Genomic DNA, 7,500 nt, shown 5'->3' with positions numbered 1-7,500 from the left:
ACAAGGACCCCAAATAAAAAAATAAAAAAATCATAGTGACTACAAAGCCAGCGAAAAACAAGATTAAGAGAGACATTTTCCCCCCCTCTCTCTCGCACCCACCGAGTAAGTGACACAATCACTCGCGTGTCATTTATAGTATGTGTCGGTTGAGTCACTCAGGATAGTGGTGTCAATTGGTGTTCTTGTTTCCTTGGCATTTGTCCTTAGTTGCTCTCGTCTCTCTCGCTGATTTAGGTGACCTTGGACACCGTCAATATTGTAGTTGTGTTAATATATCTCTTGAAGATCAATATTCCAAGTGGCATTTTAATAAAATTCGCCCAAGGGCTATTTACATTTCCCAAAATGGGAGACACAAACAACGAGATGTATCCTGTATCTAGTTCTGTAATGATACATGTAGAATGCTCCTATGCCCTTCGCGCGAATCGACTCGGGTTTTTGAAGCCCCTTTGTTAATAATGTCAGTCACAAACAACTGTATTTATAATCACTTGAAATGGCGTGCTACTTACTCTCTCTTAGCACGCCTTGCCAGCATATCTTCTTCGCCTTCACTCAGCGAATCTTTCTGTTCCACAAACCTTATATTATGTCACATGTTACCCTGAGAGCCACACAGCTAGGCACTCCCCACCACAAGAACCATCAAGTGCCAAATAACAGTGGCACGCACGGAGAGAACCTAGTTGGTGCTAAGCGAGTGCCAGTGGACAGTGCCATTTAGGTGACGTCACGGTGCCTTAGAAGACCAGCGCCTGATGGTTATGACAGTGCCGGGGAGATGCAGAGTGCCATGCAGAGTGCCATGCATCCATGGGAATGCCTCGGATGTTTCAGGGAACGTATTCGGAGATGAACGCACGAAGGAGACTTGTGGTTGTTGTTATTATCATTGGTGTTATTACTGTTATTATTATAATTATTATCATTACTATTATTATTATCATTATTATTATTAGTAGTAGTAGTAGTAGTGGTATCATTATAATTATTTTTTTAAATTATTATCATTATCATCATCATCATCATCTTCATCATCATCATCATTATCATTATCATTATCATTATCATTATCATCATCATCATCTTCATCATCATCATCATTATCATTATCATTATCATTATCATTATCATCATCATCATCATCATCATCATCATCATCATCATCATATGTGTTTTTCCTATTATGTTTATTATCATTGTTATTATTACTACCATTATTATTATTATCCTCATTATTATTATTAACATTATCGTTATTGTTATTTTTTTATTATGTTTTTGTTTTACATTGCAGTTGTCATCCTTATTCTCATCTTTGTAATTATGTATATTATTGACACTCCGATTATTATTATCATTATTATTATCTTTATCACTAGTGTGTTTTTATTGTTATTATCATCACTATTATTATCATCATCATTACTGTTATTATTATCATCATTACTGTTATTATCATCATCATTACTGTTATTATCATCATCATTACTGTTATGGTTGTGACTGTGTGATTATTATGATTATTTTTATTTTTATCATTAAGATAATTAATCTTTGTTATTATTGTATTTTCTTTATTGTTGATATTATTATTATTATTGTTTTTATTATTATTATGACTCATTATTTGCATTTGCAATGATAGTTGTCAATATCATTATAAAATATTTATTTTATATATACTGTCATCAATGTAGTTGCTGTGACTGTTAGATTACTATTACTTTTAAAATTTTATGATTATTACTTTTGAAATTTTGTCATTAATACTATTGAAATTTTGTCATTATTACTTTAGAAATTTTTGTCATTATTACTTTAGAAATATTGGCATTATTACTTTTTTAATTTTGTCATTATTACTTTTAGAAATGTTGTCATTATTACTTTAGAAATATTGGCATTATTACTTTTGAAATTTTGTCATTGTTACTTTTAAAAATGTGTCATTATTACTTTTGAAATTTTGTCATTTCTTTTGAAATTTTGTCATTATTACTTTAGAACTTTTGTCATTATTACCTTTGAAATGTTGTCATTATTACTTTTGAAATTTTGTCATTATTATTTTAGAAATATTGGCATTATTACTTTAGAAATATTGGCATTGTTACTTTTAAAAAATTGTCATTATTACTTTTGAAATGCTGTCATTATTACTTTTGAAATTTTGTCATTTCTTTTGAAATTTTGTCATTATTACTTTAGATATTTTGTCATTATTACCTTAGAAATTTTGTCATTATTACTTTAGAAATTTTGTCATTATTACCTTAGAAATTTTGTCATTATTACTTTAGAAATTTAGTCATTATTACCTTAGAAATTTTGTCATTATTACTTTAGAAATATTGACATTATTAAATTTTTTAAAAATGTCAATCCTTATACTAGAAATTTTGTCATTATTACTTTAGAAATATTGACATTATTATTTTTAAAATGTCATTACTTTAGAAATTTTGTCATTATTACCTTATAAATTTAGTCATTATTACTTTAGAAATATTGGCATTGTTACTTTTAAAAAATTGTCATTATTACTTTAGAAATATTGGCATTGTTACTTTTAAAAAATTGTCATTATTACTTTAGAAATATTGGCATTGTTACTTTTAAAAAATTGTCATTATTACCTTAGAAATTTTGTCATTATTACTTTAGAAATTTTGTCATTATTACCTTAGAAATTTTGTCATTATTACTTTAGAAATTTAGTCATTATTACCTTAGAAATTTTGTCATTATTACTTTAGAAATATTGACATTATTATTTTTAAAATGTCATTACTTTAGAAATTTTGTCATTATTATTTTAGAAATATTGGCATTATTACTTTAGAAATATTGGCATTGTTACTTTTAAAAAATTGTCATTATTACTTTTGAAATGCTGTCATTATTACTTTTGAAATATTGACATTATTATTTTTAAAATGTCATTATTACTTTTGAAATTTTGTCATTATTACTTTTGAAATTTTGTCATTTCTTTTGAAATTTTGTCATTATTACTTTAGAACTTTTGTCATTATTACCTTTGAAATGTTGTCATTATTACCTTAGAAATTTTGTCATTATTACTTTAGAAATTTAGTCATTATTACCTTAGAAATTTTGTCATTATTACTTTAGAAATATTGACATTATTATTTTTAAAATGTCATTACTTTAGAAATTTTGTCATTATTACCTTATAAATTTAGTCATTATTATTTTAGAAATATTGGCATTATTACTTTAGAAATATTGGCATTGTTACTTTTAAAAAATTGTCATTATTACTTTTGAAATATTGGCATTGTTACTTTTAAAAAATTGTCATTATTACTTTAGAAATATTGACATTATTATTTTTAAAATGTCATTATTACTTTTGAAATTTTGTCATTATTATTTTAGAAATATTGGCATTATTACTTTAGAAATATTGGCATTGTTACTTTTAAAAAATTGTCATTATTACTTTTGAAATGCTGTCATTATTACTTTTGAAATTTTGTCATTTCTTTTGAAATTTTGTCATTACTTTGAAATTTTGTCATTATTACTTTAGATATTTTGTCATTATTACCTTAGAAATTTTGTCATTATTACTTTTGAAATTTTGTCATTTCTTTGAAATTTTGTCATTATTACTTTTGAAATTTTGTCATTTCTTTTGAAATTTTGTCATTTCTTTGAAATTTTGTCATTTCTTTGAAATTTTGTCATTTCTTTGAAATTTTGTCATTATTACTTTTGAAATTTTGTCATTTCTTTGAAATTTTGTCATTTCTTTTGAAATTTTGTCATTTCTTTGAAATTTTGTCATTTCTTTGAAATTTTGTCATTTCTTTTGAAATTTTGTCATTTCTTTTGAAATTTTGTCATTTCTTTTGAAATTTTGTCATTTCTTTGAAATTTTGTCATTTCTTTGAAATTTTGTCATTTCTTTGAAATTTTGTCATTTCTTTGAAATTTTGTCATTTCTTTGAAATTTTGTCATTTCTTTTGAAATTTTGTCATTATTACTTTAGATATTTTGTCATTATTACCTTAGAAATTTTGTCATTATTACTTTAGAAATTTTGTCATTATTACTTTTGAAATTTTGTCATTATTACTTGAGATATTTTGTCATTATTACTTGAGATATTTTGTCATTATTACTTTAGAAATCTTGTCATTATTACTTGAGATATTTTGTCATTATTACTTTAGATATTTTGTCATCATTACCTTAGAAATTTTGTCATTATCACTTTAGAAATATTGACATTATTATTTTTAAAATGTCATTATTACTTGAGATATTTTGTCATTATTACTTTAGATATTTTGTCATCATTACCTTAGAAATTTTGTCATTATTACTTTTGAAATGCTGTCATTATTACTTTTGAAATTTTGTCATTTCTTTTGAAATTTTGTCATTATTACTTTAGATATTTTGTCATTATTACCTTAGAAATTTTGTCATTATTACTTTTGAAATTTTGTCATTATTATTTTAGAAATTTTGTCATTATTACTTTAGAAATTTTGTCATTATTACTTTTGAAATGCTGTCATTATTACTTTTGAAATTTTGTCATTTCTTTTGAAATTTTGTCATTATTACTTTAGATATTTTGTCATTATTACTTGAGATATTTTGTCATTATTACTTTAGAAATTTTGTCATTTCTTTGAAATTTTGTCATTTCTTTGAAATTTTGTCATTTCTTTTGAAATTTTGTCATTTCTTTACAAAGAAGAAAGAGGAAATGGGAAAGAAAAGCGACAAAGAGAAGACGGAGAGAAGAGGAACGCAACAAAAACGAGGAGGAAAAGAAAATGAATAAATATGAAAACGACAACCGAGAAGATGTGAAGAAAAAAATACGAGGAGATGGAAGAAAAAACGAAATTGAATAAAAACGACAAAAAGTGGATGAAAAAAGCGAGGAAAAGGAAGTAGAGAGAAAAAAACGACAAACGAAAGACCACAACGAGAAAGTTGAAAATAAAACAAAGAAAAGGGGAAAACGACAAAGAATAGATGGAAGAGAAAGCAAAGAAAAAAAAACAAATTCAAGTAAAAAAAAAAAAAATACGACAAAGGCATTAGAAGAGAAAACAAAGAAAAAAAAGGAAAGCTAAACAACTAAAAGGAAGTGGAAGAGGAAGTAGAAAACAAGCAATAGAAAGAAACGAGGAGGTGTTATGTGATCTCATACAGGTTTTGGCATTCTTTGTGTGAGCTCAAGAGACATGGGGATGTAACCGCTCTGTTTACGTTTTTGTATCATTATCTTCACTGCAGTGCAACAAATGTCTCTCTCTCTCTCTCTCTGTCTCTCTCTCTCTCTCTCTCTCTTTCTCTCTCTCTCTCTCTCTCTCTCTCTCTCTCTCTCTCTCTCTCTCTCTCTCTCTCTCTCTCTCTCTCTCTCTCTCTCTCTCTCTCTCTCTCTCTCTCTCTCTCTCTCTCTCTCTCTCTCTCTCTCTCTCTCTCTCTCTCTCTTTCTCTCTCTCTCTCTCTGTATATATATATATATTTGTATATGTAAATATATATAAATATAAATATTTATATATTTATTTATGTATATATATATATGTATATATATATATATATATATATATATATATATTAGTATATATATATTTATATATATGTGTGTGTGTGTGTGTGTGTGCGTGCATGTGCATATACACATATATAGATAGATAGATTGTAATGTTTGACAAAAGAATTGTAAGCGTTCTTTATATATATATATTTATCATCATTATCACATCAGTTCAACAAAAGTAAATGTATATATATATTATTCTTTTTCTTCTCTTAATGTTTTGTCTTGAACTAATGCATCACATTACTTCAGCAAATTTCCACAAAAGAAAATGACAGCGTGACATAACTTCACGGAATGATGGAGATAATATTGTCATTACCATCCATTTTGTTTTTGTTGGATTTTGTTTGCTACGTTTTTTTTATAGTTTAGTTTGGTGTTGTTTTGTTTGTTTGTGGTTTGTGGTATGGTATTGTTGGTTTTGGTAACGTTTATATTATCTTTATTATTATTATCATCATCTTCATAATCATCTTCATCGTCATCCTCATCTTTGTCTTCGTCTTCGTCTTCTTCTTCTTCTTTTTCTTCGTCTTCCTCCTCCTCCTCATCATCATCATCATCATCATCATCATCATCATCACCACCACCACCACTACCACCACCATCATCATCATCATCACCATCACTATCATCATCAATCACCACCATCACCACCACCTATATTACAAACACCCTTAAAAACAATCACAACATAACAACAACCCCAGTATCACAAAAAAAAAAATAAAAATAATTTATTTAAAAAAAGTGTATTACCAGCACCGTATTAAACACAAATGTATTACAAGTACCTGTACCGTCATTCTCACAGGGACCGTCAGTATTCCCATATCTTTTACGTATTGATAAGCCAAATACGAACTGATAACAAGACACCATCACCTTCGTGTCAGAGGGTATCAGCTCCGCCCCCCCCCCTCCGCCCGTATCTCTCTATCTCGGAATATTAGGCGTAGGGATAAAGCCAGGTCGTTTTCTGTTGGAAAGGCGGGTTTTATGGCTTGGTTGGGAGACTTCGGTAAAGATGAGGTGGGGGTGGGAGGGAGGAAGAGGGGGAGGGGGGTAAGGGGAAGGAGGAGGGGGGGATGGGGGAGGGGTAGGAGGAGGAAGAGGAGGAGGGGAAGGGGATGGAGGAGGGGAAGGAGGGGGAGGAGGAGGAGGGGAAGGAGGGAAGGGGGAGGGGGAAAGGAAGGGGAAGGAGGGGGAGGAGAAAGGAAAGGAAGAGAAGAGGTATAAGAAGAAACATGAAAAGGAGACGGAATAGAAAATGAAGAAGAAGACGAAGGGAAAAGGAAAAAAGAAGGAGAGGCAGAGGCAAAGGAAGAAATAGGAGAAGGAAATGGAAAAGAAAAAGAGGAAGAAGGAGGAAGAGAAGAAGGAAAGGAAAAAGGAAGGAGGGGGAGGAGGAAGAAAAAAAAGAGGAAGAGGGGAAGAAAAGATATAGGAGAGGGAAAAAGAAGGAGAATCAAGAGAAGAAAGAAAAGAAAAAAAATAGAGGAAATAAGAAAAGAACAAGAGACAGAGGAAGAAGAAATGCAAGAAAAAACAAGAGGAAATCAAAGAAGAAGAGGCAGAGGAAGAAGCGGAACAAAGAGAAAAAGGAAAAGAAAAAGAAAGAGAATAAGGAGAAATCGATAAAAAAGGCAGGTTCCATTAAAAAAAAATGCAAGGTAAAAAGTTGTTTACTTGCATGAGGGAAAGATCTTTATCCTATTTATAGACAGATTAAACACAAGTTGAAGTTCAGTCAGTGATTTTTAAGCACTTAAATTTCGAAAAAAGATATATACATATTTTCAAGCAGGACGTGATTATAACTTGACCGTATTATTTCAAAGATAAAATTTCACTATCCTGGATAAAGTTAATATATAAATAACTGAAAGAT

General features: G+C 28.9%; 1 protein-coding gene across 4 annotated transcripts in view; it reads left to right on the top strand.

The window, feature by feature from the left end:
- The window catches only part of LOC122265011 (uncharacterized), a 19,917-nt gene that overhangs the window by 575 nt on the left and 11,842 nt on the right, over positions 1-7,500 (top strand). The window contains exon 1 of one of the 4 annotated variants that reach the window (XM_086533990.1): positions 1-105. This exon is cut by the window's left edge and continues 84 nt beyond it. The exons of the other annotated variants lie outside the window; for them this stretch is intronic. The gene's annotated coding sequence lies outside the window, so the exon portion shown is untranslated. The remainder of the gene's footprint in view (positions 106-7,500) is intronic. 4 annotated transcript variants of the gene reach the window in all.

Source organism: Penaeus japonicus, unplaced genomic scaffold, assembly GCF_977035675.1.
Source record: "Penaeus japonicus unplaced genomic scaffold, GWHDUDI00000001_assembly GWHDUDI00000040, whole genome shotgun sequence".
Taxonomy (NCBI): Eukaryota; Metazoa; Arthropoda; class Malacostraca; order Decapoda; family Penaeidae; genus Penaeus; species Penaeus japonicus.
This window is presented reverse-complemented; position numbering and strand designations above follow the sequence as displayed.